Below are 18110 nucleotides of genomic sequence, written 5' to 3'. Positions count from 1 at the left end.
CATGATCTATGGGTTTTAACCTCCGTAGAGTATCCATGGGTCACCATATGGGTTTAACCCAACATGAAGAACTATGGATCATAAGCCCACTTTATAAGAATGAATAATTTACCAAATCAATCCGCATTTATTTAATTAGTCTCTTTTGATCACAAAATTAATTCCAAACTAATTCTTGATCAATACTAATTAAATAATATGATTTCATATTAATATATTAGAGCTCATAATATATTAATAAATCATAAATATCCTCTTCTCACAAAAGTCTATCCAAACTGTTCTGATGCCATGCAACCCAAATGGACCATGCTACCCTCAGGTGAAGTACATACCAACAATAGTTATGGGCTTAGACACCTAATCCAACACATATTTCCACAGCTTAGGGTCTGGACAGAACTTGATTTTGTTTTTGCTTCAGGCTATACTCCTTTCGGCTATGGGTTAGGCTGATCAGTGGTTGCATCGCACATCACAAGTAATATATTAGAGCTCATAATATATTAATAAATCATAAATATCCTCTTCTCACAAAAGTCTATCCAAACTGTTCTGATGCCATGCAACACAAATGGACCATGCTACCCTCGGGTCAAGTACATACCAACAATAGTTATGGGCTTAGACACCTGATCCAACACATATTTCCACAGCTTAGGGTCTGGACAGAACTTGATTTTGTTTTTGCTTCAGGCTATACTCCTTTCGGCTATGGGTTAGGCTGATCAGTGGCTGCATCGCACATCAGGCTATACTCCTTTCTTGAGTGATAAGCTCTCATTCTCAAGTTTAGTCAATTAACCCAATTGAGTCTCAATATTCATTATCGCCGCTTGCTGATTTCTTATTGTAGCATCAGTCGCGTCATGTCGTTTCTCAAAAAGGCTGCAAATCATGAAAGCATCAAATTGAACTCAGATTTGTTATCGTACAGTGGTTGTTCTTTTTGATAAAAGCCTCTACCAGTTTGCGTATACTTCTCATCCTTTTTCTTCTTATATTCATCGTAAAGAACCACTCCTTCCTTGGTTTCCTCTAATCCTCACAATACTTGTCCCCACCTGAGTAACATACTTAGGAGTTTCAGTTCCCATTCTCATCTAGATCGAAATATTTGGTCAACTGCGGCCTATTGCAATTGTCACAGACAACTCGTACAACATTTATGGATTGATCCATCTTCATCATTTTTTGATCCATATTCTCGAGTTTAGCTATTATTATAGCCAAGGTTTCATTTCCTACTTCTCCAATACCTTTCCCTCTTATAACATCTTCTTGCGGGTTATGATATTATCTTGAGTGCTTTGCGAATTCTTCAACTAACTCCTTGATTGTAGCCGGATTCTTTTTAGTTAGCGGTCCTTGAGAGTCAATAACTTGCCACGTTGTCACATTCACCCCGTCATAGAAAATAGACATCTCTTGCTCAATGTTCAAGTCATGTTGAGGATAATTTCTAAGAAGACCCATGTACCCCTCCCAAGTTTCATATAAGGACTCTAGCATATGTTGTTCGAAATTTGCTATATTATTCTTCAAGTTTTCAACCTTGGATGGTAGACTAAATTGTTGGATGAACTCTTAACGAAGTTGAGCCTGTGTAGTGATAGCGTCGCGTGAAAGTGCCTTTAGCAAATCTTTTGCCACTCCTCTAAAAGTTACCAGCAACATCCTCAACAACACTGTTGCATGAGGTATATTGGAAATGTTGAAATAGTTAGCAATGTCATTGACATTGTAAATATGCTTCTAGGCATCTTAATGATCTTTCCCTATAATGGGATATCTTTTAGCATGGCCAAAATGTGCCACTTAAGTTTGAAATTTGTGCTTGCTAGAATTTCAGATGGTACAAGACCCGACCCGATGTCCTTATGCATGTACTTCTTGTGTTCTTCCATCGTCATATCCACTATGCATGCCAGCTCTTCCACTTCAATCGTTATGTTGTCTTATGAATTTTCCTCGGTTTCTTGCTGGTTTCCTACTTCTTTCTTGCTTAGAGTCTTCTCAAAGTGCAAAAATGTGTGAAATTGCAAAGTGCTACTTGACTCGTCGACCTTTTTGTCCTTCTTCTTGTGGAAAGTCGATTTTGGATCTTTAAGTGATGGAGGTAACGGATTTTTCGATAATCAGGTCATAAATCACTAACACAAATGCAAAAAACAAAATAAAAAAAAAACTAGAAAGAAAATAATTGAGAAACTGAAAAGTACTAATCTCACGTCGTGAGAAGTGTTCCTCACGTCGTGAGAACTGTATAATCAGAAAAATAAACTTTGCATAAAAGTAACTTTTTGTGGTTTTTACACCACAAAAGGATTGTTTAAAGTAAAACAATCAAAATTAACAATTGAAATAGCCATTCCCCGGAAACTGCGCAAAAAACTTGATGTGCACAAAGTATACCTATCAACTTTTAAATTTATAAATCTAACTAACTTAACTAATTAATGCACCTATAGGCAGTGTACCTAGTCCGAGTATAGAATAACTTTAGGTAAGTCGAGTTTTGATCATAGGGAAAAAAATTAATTAATTAAAATAACTACTTTTAATTAAACTAAGGAAACAAACTTTAAATTGGGTTTTTTCACTGATTTTGCAAAATCAAGAAAACTTAAATCAAACAACTACCAAATAACACTAAACAAGCAAAGAAAATGATTTTTACTTCAGGATTAAAGAGTACTTCCATTTACTTCTGATTTCCACCTCTCTTATGGTTGATTTCTAGTGAATGGATTATATTAATTACCAATTATTTAAGATACTAGTTATTATGATCAAATACCTAGATGTACCAATTAATTAATTACCATGCAATGATCAAACACAACCTAAAAACCAAATTGATATACACATGAATTGGAGTGTGTATGATAAATCCAAAAATTACCTATTCTAGATCAAGACAAGCAATTCAAGAACACATTAATGATCAATTATGCTCTCTAACACATTTAATCACTAGGTATGATTATTTAATAATCATAAACAATTAGGTGATAAATTCATCTAAATAGAATGATCATCTATAACACAGAACTTGATTAATAAGCAATAAAAACTAAAACTTCAACATGCTAGGATATCGATTATCAAACACAAGTAAAATTAACATAAAACATCCATTTAATCGAAATTAACACATAATATTCAGGTTCATCTTCACCAAGCAGAAGTATGGGGTGATTAGCCCATAACAAAAACATAAGCAAACATGAAATCGAAGTTAATTAGACAAGACATGGTAAAATCTACTAAACTGAATGATTCAATGATGATCTTCCTTCAGTTATCATCAAAGCTTGAGTGCAAAAAGAAATCCTCACTTTTGAGGGGTTTCTAAGGGTTTTTAGTCGTAATCCTTGACTTAATCCTCAAGCCAACCTCAAGAATTCGACATAATATTTGATTTATATGGATTCCAAATTTATCGATGCCAAGGCATGGGGAATAGATGCCACATCATGGTCAACACTTAAAACATGTATGCCCCAAGTAATGGGAATCTTCTGTTCACATTCAATCCTCTTGCTACGACTCCACTTTCGCATCCGATCGCAAAAATACTTGTCTTTCGCATTGGATCGCAATGACTTGCATCGATTCACATATGTTCATACTTTCACAACCAATCGCATCACTACAATTTAACTTCGGTTCTGATCTCCTCTCGTACGATCGCAACGACACTCGTACAGGATCATATCCATCAGCATCGTGTGTCTAATCACAGCAAATTGATGTTCGGAACCAATATTCTCATCTGTTCAGAATAAATCCTCATTATTTAGAGCTTCATTCCTCAAAATTCCATCTTTTGTTCGGTTTTGGCCCTTTTCTTCAATAATGTTTTGTTTTGTTGCAGAATATAATTTAAGTTAATAAGTATCAAATATCTTTTCATTTAACTAATTTATAGCTTAGAATGTATTAAAATAATGTGTAGATATATATATATATATATATATATATATATATATATATATATATATATATTGCACTATCACTAAATATAGTATAGTTTCTTTTTCCCTTTTTTTTCACGTATTCTCCTGAAATAAATGTCGTTTTTCCATGTTTTTCCTCTTCCCTCATTTAATGTCGCAGATGGGAGTAAAGGCCCTTTGCAGTTGACATTATATTTGGCTAGTGAATTTCCTCCTAAAGTTATTATGCTGGATGATGCGATTCTAAACCTAGATGTGGACCCAGTAATTATGATTCCTGACTTTCCTTTTTGACTTTTTGGGTTTGGTTCGGATGCTTTTTCTAGTTAATCAACTTTTGAGACTTTGTGTCCTTTGATTGCTCCCTCACACATTGGTTCTTCATGTTCTGTGGATGGTGTGTCCATAGATGTTCCTTGTCCTATTCGGAAACATACGCGAATTTTAACACCTCTCCAGTTTGAACATTTTTTACATGAGGTTTCCCAAGGCCCTTGTAGTGTATCTTCTTTGTCTTCAACGTATGCCACTCCAAAGACGGCCGGTATGTAGACATTTTCTATCTCTTAGCAGTTTTGTCATTATATACACGTATATCTATGTTCTTGTCATTTTTAGATAACTTTGTAGTATCGGTAATATCTTTCTGATGAGTGCGCCTGGTCGTCCTTCTTGCATTCGGTTTAAAGAGGAGTTAGACGAGGCATGTCATCTTATAGCCCATGTTGAGAACATCATATCTACCACGTTTGAATGAGATCTTAAGTTCTTTGATGGGTTTTTAACCTTACGGGATCGGTGACTAGCCGTCGAGTTTAATCTACGGGTTGTCGAAGGCATGAAGCTTGCTGGTGAAAAGATGTTGTTGAAGGTTGGGGAATTCTATGCTAATCTATCTATTCGGTATTATGACATTGTGGCTAAGATTGTTATGTCGTAGAATCAGAAGTCTCTTGTTGAAGCTTACTATGCGGCATGTCTTTGGGAGAACGATGTATCATCTTGCCTCTAAATCTTGACAGTGTTGTTAGATGTAGACCGGTTATGCTCTTTTGTTGATTTTTAGCAAGAAACAATTTTTTTGTATTGATTGCATGCCTAAACGATCCCTGCTGTGTGACTGGGGTTTTTTATTTTGTTTCTCTGAAAAGTTGTTTGCCCTTTATATTGTCTGTATAAGGTTTTATATGTCTAAGGTGTCTTCCTGGTGAGAAATCTCTATCGTGGGTAGGTTCCCTTTTTGAAAATGTTGGAGGCACTTTCCAATTTTGAGATAGACTTTCTTGAGTATAAAATTTTGTCTATGGGTTGGATTCGCCAAGTTACGTGTTTTATGTGGCATTGGTGTATCCTTTAGTTAAAATAAGTGGCATGTTTTGGAGATTTGTTATTTGACTTGTTTATAAATATAACCAGCTGACCGAGCTACATGTTTTATAAGGAATAAATGTATTTTTGGCTAAGTAGGTAGCCTATATCGGAGTTTTGATACTTGGATTGTTTATAAATGTAGTCGGCTGACCGAGCTACATGTTTTATAAAGAATAAATGTATTCTTAGGCTAAGCAGGTAGCCTATGTCAGAGTTTTGATACTCGACTTGTTTATAAAGGTAGTCAGTTGACCGAGATATATGTTTTATGATAATACATGTATTCTTTGGCTAAACAAGTATCCTATGTCGGATTTTTGATACTCGACTTGTTTATAAATGTAGTCGGCTGACAGAGCTATAAGTTTTATAAAAAAATAAATACATTCTTTGCCTAAGCAAGTAGCCTATGTCGGAGTTTTGATATTCGATTTTTTTTATAAATGTAGTCGGCTGAGTGAGCTACATGTTTTATAAAGAATAAATGTATTCTTTAGCTAAACAGGTAGCCTATTTCGGAGTTTTGATACTCGGCTTGTTTATAAATGTAGTCAGCTGACTGAGCTACATGTTTTGTAAAGAATAAATGTATTCTTTGGCTAATCATGTTACGTATGTCATAGTTTTGATACTCGACTTCTTTATAAATGTAGTTGGATGACCAAGCTACATGCCTTATAAAGAATAAATGTAGTCTTTGGCTAAGCAGGTAGCCTATGGTCTTTCCATGTTACGAAGTAGCTGCACCCTTTTTGTTTTTCTATGTTTTCCTTCGCAGTGAACACATACTTTAATGATAATTACTTCATTCCATTCGTTCGCAGCACCCTTTTTGTTTTTCTATGTTTTCCTTTGCACTGAACAAAAATGTTAATGATAATTGCTTCATTCCCTTCGTTCGCATATCAATCAACATGTTTTCCTTTGCTTACTTAGACATAGAACTTTTGTAGGTTTTTTACATGCAATGGTCTCGGTACTATCATGTCTTCCATTGTGTGTAGAATATATGATCCGCCTCTGTTTGCCTCCTGAATTATTTAAGAACCTTCCCATATTGGTCTCAACTTTCTGTGTGGCTCTTGTCTGCTAGCTTCATTATTCCTTAGTACTTTCTAACCTATCTTGAAACACTTTCCCTTGACCCATTGGTTGTAATAACTCTCTGTTTGTTTTTTATAATGCTCATGTCGTGTTGCTGCTACTTCTCTTCGTTCCATGGTGACATCTAGGTTTGCTCTCAAATCTTCATCATTTCTCTCCATATCCATGTTTGTTGTTCGGTTTGTTAGGACAATTGGTTCTAATGGTAGTAGTGCTTCTGACCCATAGACTAGGATATAACGCAACTCCTTTTTCACCGTACGTGTTGTCATCCGATAAGCCGATAACAAACTTTTTAACTTATCAACCCATCATCCCTTAGTCTCGTGTATCATTGTTGCTAAACCATGCACAATTGTTCTGTTGGTGACCTCATTTTGTCAGTTTGCCTCTGGTTGTGCTACGAATGTAAATTTTTGGTTAAATCTGAGTCCTTCACACCATTCTCGGAAAGGATTATTAGCAAATTGTGTGCCATTTTCTAAAATTAGTGTGTGGTGTATCCCGAAGCGACAAAGTATCTGTTTCTAAAAGAATTTGATGATATTCTAGCTTGTTATCATAGCTAATGATTCTGCCTTTTCCCATTTAGTGATGTAGTCTGTTGCGACTATGAAGTATTTCACTTTCCCTGGTGCTTCTTGGAAAGGCCCTACTATTTCTATACCCTACTGGATGAAGGGTCATGGGCTAGTAATGTAATCATCGGTGTAGGTGACTTTCTTGGGATTGTTGCATGCTTATGGCATTTCTCACATCTATAGATTATGCTTTCTGTGTCTTGATACATGGTTGGCCAATAGTAGCCGATCCTTGCTATTTTTCGTACTATGGTTCGTTCCCCTTCGCGTGCTCCAACAACTCCTTCATGTATCTTTCTTATATGGTATTCTATTTCCTTACTGTGCATGCAACATAAACGAGGTGTTAAGTATCCCTTTTTATACAACACTCCCTTATCTACAACGAAGGATGGTGCTTTAACTCATAATTTCCTAGCCCGTTTATTGTCTTGGAGTAACTTGCCTGCTGTCAGGTATTCGATTTTTGCTTTCCTTCAATCATTCGTGTATGTTGTTACTAACATTACTGGTTTTTTTGTCTATTTCTTTTGTTTGTACTATTTCTACCAACACTTTCTTGGTCAGGTGAGGTAAAGTTGAAGATTCTAGTTTGCTTAGTACGTCCGCTCGTTTGTTCTTTGATCTCGGCACATGATCCAACCTGAAGCTTGTGAATTTCTTTGTTAGTGCTTTTACTTTTTCTTCATATTGCACTAGATTTTTTCCTTGAATCTCATATAACCAATTTGCTTGGTTGGATATAACCATTGAGTCTATAAAAGCATGTATGTGTTTGCACCCCATTTTGATGGCTAGATGTAATCCTATAACGAGTGCCTCATACCCTGACTCATTCGATGCCTGAAAATCGAATCTTAACGTGTAAGTTACTTCTCTTGTTGGACCTGTTAATATCATTCCAGATCCTGCTCCTTCCGTGCAAGAAGACCATCCAAAAATAAATTCCATTGATTTCCTTGTGTGGCTTCTATGCTCCTAATTTTATCATTTGATTCATCTACTGACGATACCTCCCCGTGACTTGTTATTTCGGTAATGAAATTTGTTAATGCCTATAATTTTATGCTAGTTTGTGGTTTGAAGAAAACTTCATGTTCTCCCAATTCCATAGCCCATTTGGCTAGTCTCCCTGATTTCTCTAGTTTTAGTAATGGTATGTTTATGAGGACTTCGATGATGTGCACTTGGAAATACCTCCATAGTCGTCTTGCTGCATTAACTAGGCGTAGTGCCAATTTTTCGATGTTTAAGTATCCTACCTCTTCTCCTTATAGTATTCAACTTACAAAGTATATGGGTACTTGCCTATCTTGTGATAACCGTCAATTCTGGTCGAAAAGAGTCAATTAAAGTCAACCCGGTCAACTCAACGTGCATTAAAATTTGAGGAGAAAATAGGAATTTCCTAATACTTCAAGTGTACAACTTACAAATTATTATACACAATACCTCTCGGGATTGCCAATTATTGAGTATAAACCCTAATTAGGGTTAGTAACGTAACTGATGGGTTTTGGTCATAAGACATTCTATGTGCTCATACAAACCCTAAAGCTCAGATCTAGGTTTCTCTATTGTACATACTTTGAATCCAAGACTTGAACCCTAATTCTAGCATATGGAAATCAGAATTCACATGTAAATAGGTTTAAGAACATACCTTGATTGTTATGTAGCAATAACAATCCAATTCCTCCTTGAATTGACCTTGGAAAGCAGAGAGTCACAAGTGTCACTCCTCTAATGGCTTACAAACACCATAAGCAAGTGGAGAAGGTATATGGAGAGAGGAGGGAGGTTAGAATTCGTCTCTAGGACTTCTTGGGAAGGGATACCCGAATTCATAACCCTAGGGGTGTTTATATAGGTGTAGAGATAGGGTTTCAGTCATTATCCTTATCTAGTTGATTATCCATTAAGCAACCAATAAGATAATCCTTGAATCCTTATCATACTCGAATTCTAAGGCTTTCCAACCTTAAATTCGTTCACCATACTTATAAGATAATTCTTACCTTATTTTGTAACTATCACATAATTACAATTCAGCCCCTCTAGTTTAATTAATTACACTTGATCACAAAACTAATTCTTAATTAATTATCGACCAATATCAATTAAACAAATATGATTTCTCCTTTAATATATTATCCTTATAACATATTAATAAATCATATTATCCTCTCTCTCTATTTATTTCTCCAATCAAGTTGCTTTGGTGAAGGCAACCCAAAAGGACCATGCACCATCGGGTCAAGTACATACCAAAATAGTTATGGACTTAGACACTAATCCAACAGTCTCCCACTTGGATAAGTCTAATAACTATTCTGCGTATGACTTTGGATCTCGATCTGCAATCGTAGCTTTCCAAAGCCGCTGTCAACACTGATCATATCAAATACGCGTGTCCTTAGATAAGGGATCATATATTCCTCCATTCTAGATATCATATGAGATATGATTTCAAATCATTCTCTTTGTACTATATCTCGATTTCCGATTTATGACGACAGACTAACTGAACAAATCAAATTAGCCCTAGCCCGGCCGAGCATTTACGTTTGTCATCACTAAACCATCGAGGGGCCCAAAGATATCGCTTTTATCCTACTTTGAATAAAAGGAACGGATAAACTTTGATACAATGCTCGCTTGTACTCACGCACCGAATTACACACAACAATACGTTTTATAACACCAAGTTACTGGTGCGTTTACATATTATCAATGTGCAACCGATTCGCAAGATACAACTCACACATCTCGGTTTCAAGAATATAAGATGTTATCGTCTCACCAATCACTCGTGATACAATTCATGGAGTGATCCAAGTGAGCGTGGGTCTAATCCAATGCTCAAATCACATTCATAAGCACTCATGAACGTTGCAGCAAACATTTGCTTATGTCTAATACTCTTTTAGACAATCCACACACCAATTCACGACAGTCTTCATTCATATCTACTTCCAACATATGAACGACTGTGGCCCGTTCGAATAATTCGATTATTCTTAATAAACTCAATTATTCTGGAAGTCAAAACATGCAAATGTGAAACACAAGAATAATACTAATCCCATATGGCCTCAACCCTTTGAGCATAAATAAAACACCTTTTATTTATCACCATATTGATTACTCATTATTTGTAGTTTCGGGTAATCAACTTCTTACTTGAATTCCAACACTTGTCTCATGCTCCTAGCATGCACACAATGTTTACTTATGGTTCTTACTTTGTGAAATAGATCACATTGAACACATTTCCAATCCTTCTCATTTCACAACTCCAAATCCGTTTTTCATAAGTTAAAGAATATCAAATTCTTGCTACTTATAGAATATGCTAGATTCTAACATTCTATGCAACTATCCTTTCGTAATGTCACTGCACCAAAGTCACAAAGACTATTGCCAATGATATTACAAAGTCCTCTATCGGAGATTGTTACAAGACAATTCCATAGATGTGATGTCTCTCATTCAAGGTACTTTCTTTGAACACCCTTTTGCATAGAAGTTTCTAATCTAGTCATAGATTTCTCAATATTCAATTCCCAATATGGACACACTTCCATATGTTCCATATGACAACTCATTCTTAATAGAATCTTATCTATTCGTAATAATGTCGATACGGTCCATCCAATATGGAAACATTTCCATATTTTCCAATACTATACTTCCAACTACTCACAAGCGACCAATCCTCGTCGAACTTGGATTGTCCTTTGATAGTTGTTTAATTATTTTAGTCTAAACCGATTCTTGTCCTTTTTCCCTCTAAATGCGCTCGTCATTTGGAAAATTTTAGAATGGTCAAACATTAAAGCATTTGCAATCGATCCTATACCCGAAGCTTATGGGACACGACACATAATGTTTTATTTGCTATGTTCTCAAAATTCGAATTGTGAAGAGGGATGCCGTAATCATAATCGAAATTTTAAGAACACACTTTGTAACTTTGACTAAATTTATTAACATTTCTCAACCTAATCCTTTAGATTTGAAATGAAGCATAATATTCTCTCCCTTAATTATAGCAAAACAACCTTTCAACTCTTCAACTATTGCGACTTTGCAAAGTATGACTCTTGTTTTCTATAATTAATATTGCTAACCTTGCAATACTTTCCTTAATAATCATACAATCATAACTTTTATGCTTCCACTATCTTGATGATTATTATAAAACATAACACTTATGCTCCCACTAGCTTCGACATGTATTCATAAACATCTTAACTTTCAGAAAACAATACTTATTGAATTTCTTAAGTTCATGTTTCTAATACTTAGTGCTTTGATAATCTTTTATCAAGGATTCTTTATACACCTTTGCCTTCGATAGTTCATATGTGTGTCTAAACAATTAAGACTAATTGCCAAACTTCACAATTCAAATTATGGAAAGGGATGCCGTAACCATAATTGAATTCGAGAATGCAATTTCACTATCTTCTTAAAATCTTTCTTAGTGAAAGTATTTCCTCACAATCATTTTCATGAAGGAGGAAATCTTATGACACTTAAATTTTAAACGGTGTAAATGTTCCTATCCATGTGAATTTGTCAAAACCAACGTTTTCGACAAATTCAAACTCTTATGGATCGAACTTTCTTAATCTTGATTACTTGCCTCATGGTAGCACCGCTGCCCACCATGTCTTCCAAGTAGTTAAGTAGCTCACCCTTTCCTATCAATGTACCTTTCATTGATTAAGGTGCTTAGCCTTTTATGCGTTCAAAATGAGTACTCATAGAACTCATATGCATAATTAACTCGATTGGATTGGCACAGAATCAAAATAATGTCAACACGATAGGTTGTAAACCTCAACTCGTGTGCTAGTGATGATTGATAAGGTTTATTTGATTTGTTCTTGAAACTATTCAAGACCATTAAGACTCCCACTGACTCCTTGACATATACGATTCTTTTGTCAATAACCATTTCTTGACAAACAAATATTCAAGAGTTAGTGTAGCTTTTATCAAAACACTTCATAAATTGGTCTTAGTTTGTCTTTGTCTTATCCAAGACATCACAACTTTCCACATTTGATGAATGTTACAAACCTTTTTAATACTTTTCACTCAATGTCATAATCTTGACTTTAAGACTTGTTATTGGAACGAAGTATGATTGACTTATTGATTTAACCATTTCTTCAATTCTTGATTCCTCTTCTTAGACATTCAATTGTACTAAGACTCACTTAGAGGATCAATTGAGATATGGTTCTTAATCATTAAGACCTATCATAAAGCATAAAAGGTACTCTCCCTTCTTCTTAGAATGGAGAAACTTTTATCTTTCTGCCTACTTGATTCTTCTTATTTGTTCTGCTATTGATCTAAACCCTTTAATCAATTCAGAATTACACTTAATCTTGTAAGTATAATCATATTTACTAAACCTTTAGTAAATCATGACGAATATCATTGTTACTCTTATGGTGGACTTTGATCAACACACAACTTTGTGTACTCGATCTCTTAGTCCTTCACTTGACACTTTGTCAATGAATTGGTCTATTTTCCAAATATGAATTTCTCATTCATCATGCAACCAAGTTGCATGATTCCAAATTTCTGTCCGATTGAAACTTTGGGCGATGAGAAACTCTCCCTATTTGGTAAATTGTTGACATTTCCATAGATAACATAAACAAGAATCATATCCATTCGTTGTAGAAATATTCAAACATCAATTTTCATAACGATTTTATTGCAAGGAAATAAACAAATAAATAAATAAGTCAAACGAAAATTTATTTTATTTATAAAAGCAGCGGAAAACATTTGTCCTTACAATGCAAAATCCATTGAAAACTATGTATTTCAAAAGAAAATTTCTAACAACTCTATCATAACTTTCTAAGCTCAAAATCTAATCTTCAAGTCCATGCGATCGAGATCCGTCTCTTGTGATTAGATTCATTTTGCTCTCTTATAAAGCTTCCTTTCTTTTCACCGTCCCTACAAAACACTCAAATGTAATCTTATTACATCATGTATTAAGAATCAATGAGTAGGAACTTAATGGAGTTAGATAGTGGATTTTTACCTAAAGCGCAGTCATACCTTTGACTCTCCCATCTCTTAGATCTCTTAGGTAATTAGGGCAACTTCATCTCCAATGCCCCTTCTCTTGGCAATAAAAACTAATTGACTCTTTTGGAACAACACATGGAACTACTTCAGACATCGCCTTTCTCTTATGATCAAACTGTTCGATCATTGCATGTCTTTCATTGCCATTGTCTATATCCATAGAGGTCTTGAAGGCAGATTCACCAATCAACTTTGCTTTTCTATTGCGCCAAACCATTGCTGATTCGGCAGCAATAAGCATATAGGTGAGATCTATAAGGGTCACGTTGTGGTTTGTCATATAGTACTCTCTTACGAACTCACTATATGAGTTGGGAAGTGACTGAAGAACCCAATCAACAGCCATCTCTTCACTAACAACGGATCCCATCATTCTTAGTCTATCAATGAGCGACTTCATCCCTAGGACGTGTGCACACACCGACTTTCCTTCTTTATGTTTACTTGCCAATAGGGCTTGAGTGATATTGAACAATCTTGTGGGTTAGGGAGAATAATTGGAGGAGGAGGAGGAAGTGAAGCATGATTTCTTGATCCTCGATCAAATCGTGGAATATCATCTTCATGTGGAATGCTTGTTCCACGGGATTTGGGAATACCATAGTTGTCGAACTTTGACATCTACAAAACGGGAGAAAACGAATTCAAGTTAGTTGATTGATTGAGTCCTTGGTAAATCACCCAAATGAAATTCCAAGGCTAGGACCCAACACAATATTCTACAACTCGGGAGAGGGATGCCGTAACCCTAATTGAAGAATATTTGAAGGTAAGTGAATGACGATTCACTAATTTCCACCACGAAAAACGAAAAGACATTTAAGTTTTAAATCTATGAAAACTCCTAGATCCTTTGAGATACATTGAACTTTCAATGGCATGTTTAAATCTCGATATGCCCCTCTTGTTTGTGACTGGGATGCCGAGGATCACAAAGCGGGTGTGAATAACCATGCAAACTACATGGTGCCCTCACATGTTACAGTCACCTATTCGATGTGCCGGTAAACCACACACGCTCCACCGAACTATGACAAACATTGAGTCACCCTTTGCTACCTTTGCTTAGACCCTTTTAGTGTGCCGGTTAACCACACACGCTCCACTAACGTCTTCGCAAGGGCATAAAGTGTAATTTCATGGAATTGCATCAATTCACTTTTGCCTAAGTAACTAAGATTGGGAATTTTATAAAACATTTAGTTACTTGATAATTCATTATACTTATAATGGAAGGTTTCGTCCTATCCTACCCGTTCGGCTAACGACCCTCCACTAGTCAAGAGTGCGGTGGGTAAGAGTGGATACCCATTCAATCGCCATTTTATAGGCAATTTCCTTAAACACCCCTTATAGACCAGCTTCGTGAATGAGGCCTACTAACGGTAAGACTGACTTTTAGTTATACATATATATAATGTTAGACTTTTAATGTTATATATAGTATAGGGTGTATTTTATAACTTTTAAAATGCTATGTGGTTAACTATAACAATTATACTTTTAATTAAATGGTTAACCTAAACTTTTATGGATTTATTAAATCTCTTTTAATTATACACCTTAATTAATTAATAAAACCATAAGGGTGTGATTTGAACTTTTTCAAAACTATACTAGAGTTTTAGAATTTAACATTCCTAATTAAACTTTTAATCAACTTTTAAATTCCAAAACTTGAGGGCAAGATTTGAAACCTTTTTCAAAACATTAGGGTTTAGAATTTAAATATGCATCAAAATTAAACTATTTAATCAAAATTCAAATTCCAAAACTTGAGGGCAAGTTTTGAAACCTTTTTCAAAACATTAAGGTTTCAACTATTTAAATTTCAAAACAACAAAACTTTTGGGGTTCAAATTTAAACTATAAAACCTAAAGGGCCAAATATGAAACTTTTCACAACAACAAGGATCAAATAACAAATAATTCAAATTAACATTTAATCACATAATTATCCATATTTGATGATTTCTTGCAAAATAATTTATCAATTTACTTAAAATAATTAATCAATTATCTTATAAGGAAACAATTATCTTATTAATTGATAAATATCTTCAATTAGATCTAAAATATAGTCAAATATATCATATAATCGGATTAATATTAATCTAAGATGATAAGGTAATTATCCCAATGCAAAAACAGCAAGAAATCCCGAGATAAGCACTGTCTGACGCACCGACTCGCCGAGTCACCCTCTTGAACTCGCCGAGTAGGGCTGACTCGCCGAGTCCAAGAGTGACTCGCCGAGTCAGGTCGAACAGTGAGGCCAAAACACGATTTTCAGTTACATCAAGCATCAATACAATAGAAACCAATCATGGCTCTGATACCACTGATGGGTTTTGGTCATAAGACATCCTATGTGCTCATACAAACCCTAAAGCTCGGATCTAGGTTTCTCTATTGTACATACTTTGAATCCAAGACTTGAACCCTAATTCTAGCATATGGAAATCAGAATTCACATGTAAATAGGTTTAAGAACATACCTTGATTGTTATGTAGCAATAACAATCCAATTCCTCCTTGAATTGACCTTGGAAAGCAGAGAGTCACAAGTGTCACTCCTCTAATGGCTTACAAACACCATAAGCAAGTGGAGAAGGTATATGGAGAGAGGAGGGAGGTTAGAATTCGTCTCTAGGACTTCTTGGGAAGGGATACCCGAATTCATAACCCTAGGGGTGTTTATATAGGTGTAGAGATAGGGTTTCAGTCATTATCCTTATCTAGTTGATTATCCATTAAGCAACCAATAAGATAATCCTTGAATCCTTATCATACTAGAATTCTAAGGCTTTCCAACCTTAAATTCGTTCACCATACTTATAAGATAATTCTTACCTTATTTTGTAACTATCACATAATTACAATTCAGCCCCTCTAGTTTAATTAATTACACTTGATCACAAAACTAATTCTTAATTAATTATCGACCAATATCAATTAAACAAATATGATTTCTCCTTTAATATATTATCCTTATAACATATTAATAAATCATATTATCCTCTCTCTCTATTTATTTCTCCAATCAAGTTGCTTTGGTGAAGGCAACCCAAAAGGACCATGCACCATCGGGTCAAGTACATACCAAAATAGTTATGGACTTAGACACTAATCCAACAGTAACAACTCGATAATTCAAATATATATTATTTGGGAATAAATAATACTCTTATCACAATGTGGTGGAGTTCATAAACCTAATACTACATGGCAGAGTCATAGCAAAGGCTACAAACACAAATTTTTGGTGAATTTGTCACCAAATGCGACAAAGTCTATGCCCGGCTAAACACCCAATATTTAACGAAACAAACTTAGCAATTCAACCTAACTTTTATGTATCATATTATTATTTGATAATAATGTTGTTATAATAATTTGAATTTTTATAATTCAAATTAAATATTTTATACATCCTTTATACCATATTTATTTTATAAAAACACCATCATTTTTATAAAAATGTCAAGAGTTTATAAAGGTTTGACTTTTTTTTCTTTTATAAAAATCACTAGTTACCAAGTTGTACCCCCATCATAAATAACCAACCACACTAACCCTAGAGTAGTATACAGTTAGACTAATCCATGTCCCCCCATACCCACCCCCCCCTTCATACCCCTACCCCTATCTCTTTTAACTTCGGCCGAGATTGCCTTCATCATCATCGTTTTCTTCTATATTCATCTTCTCTCCAAGAAAAGGCTCTCATCTTTCATAGCTAAATTCTCCCAAGTTGGTTCTTGAGTTTTTGGTAAATATATCAAGTAAACACTAAGTTGATTCTTAACAAGGTTTGCATTCAAACCTAGTTAGTATATGTGATCAGCTTGAAGTGAATGAAGTCATGAGGACTTAATCAGAAGGACATATTGAGATTTTGATCTTAATATATGAATGTAAGTTCAGTAAGATCTTTAGAGAGAAGATAATTGAGATACACGAGAGAAGTTGAGATAAGAGATGAAAGATGTGTATTTCATTAGAATCGGAACACTCTATTTATAGAGTTTCGAGAACATACAGGGGTAATAAACAAATAATATATTTCATAAAGAAGTGCCCATGCAAGGTACATTAGACAATACAATGTAAATAGATAAGATAAAACTAAGTCTCTGTTGTTGATAAAGTCGTTGCGTATGACTTCATCTCTTTGCAGTGTGGTAGCAAAAGTGTCATCATGGTAGAAAGGAGGAATTTGGATTGAGAGGTTTAAGAGGGTCACTTACTTGATTCCACAACTATTTACCATTTTGTGACGTAAAAAGTGAAAAACTAGAAAAATGGACATTTCATACTAAAGACTCACGTATTTGTGTTTGATGTACAATAACTGTTATTTATGAATATATAAGCATGTTAGCCTCTATGTGTGTGTGTGTGTGTCTATATATATATATATATATATATATATATATATATATATATATATATGATGAAATATTATAATAAACCATAATAGGTATAGTTTATGGGACATTAACACTATTGTAACATGTTGAACAAAGCGGATAATTTTATATATATATATATATATATATATATATATATATATATATATATATATATATATACTATACTATTTTATTATCATGGAAAAGTGATAATTAAACATACAAAGGTTCTCATTACAGCAAAACGTAAAACGCGTTGAATCATTTTGTGAGACAAAGTCTTCGTCGTACCTACCAAAGTACCTACAAAAGCCCTGTGTTATAACCAGAATCTCCCATAATAGAGCATGATACTTGTGTATAAATGTATATGGGACTGACAATCCCGCACCTAAGTTGCTTGTTACAGCTAGACCGGCAAGTCTGGGGTGACAAATGTCTAACATTCCAACGCCTGAAGAACGTCATAACAGGCCATCTATGTTTTAGCATGGTTATAATAAGTCACATGGGGAATCAACGATACATTTAGTTTATGGGAAAATATA

General features: G+C 34.7%; 1 non-coding gene across 1 annotated transcript; it reads left to right on the top strand.

Moving 5' to 3' along the window:
* The first annotated feature begins 1441 nt into the window (after window positions 1–1441).
* LOC111898801 (small nucleolar RNA R71) lies at window positions 1442–1548 on the top strand. Its single transcript, XR_002852711.1, has one exon. It is a non-coding gene; the product is annotated as a small nucleolar RNA R71 (small nucleolar RNA).
* The last annotated feature ends 16562 nt before the right edge of the window (window positions 1549–18110 follow it).

Source organism: Lactuca sativa, chromosome 6 (assembly GCF_002870075.4).
Source record: "Lactuca sativa cultivar Salinas chromosome 6, Lsat_Salinas_v11, whole genome shotgun sequence".
In the NCBI taxonomy this organism is placed as follows: domain Eukaryota; kingdom Viridiplantae; phylum Streptophyta; class Magnoliopsida; order Asterales; family Asteraceae; genus Lactuca; species Lactuca sativa.
Note: the sequence above shows the minus strand (reverse complement) of the source record. Positions and strands in the feature narration are given on the sequence as shown.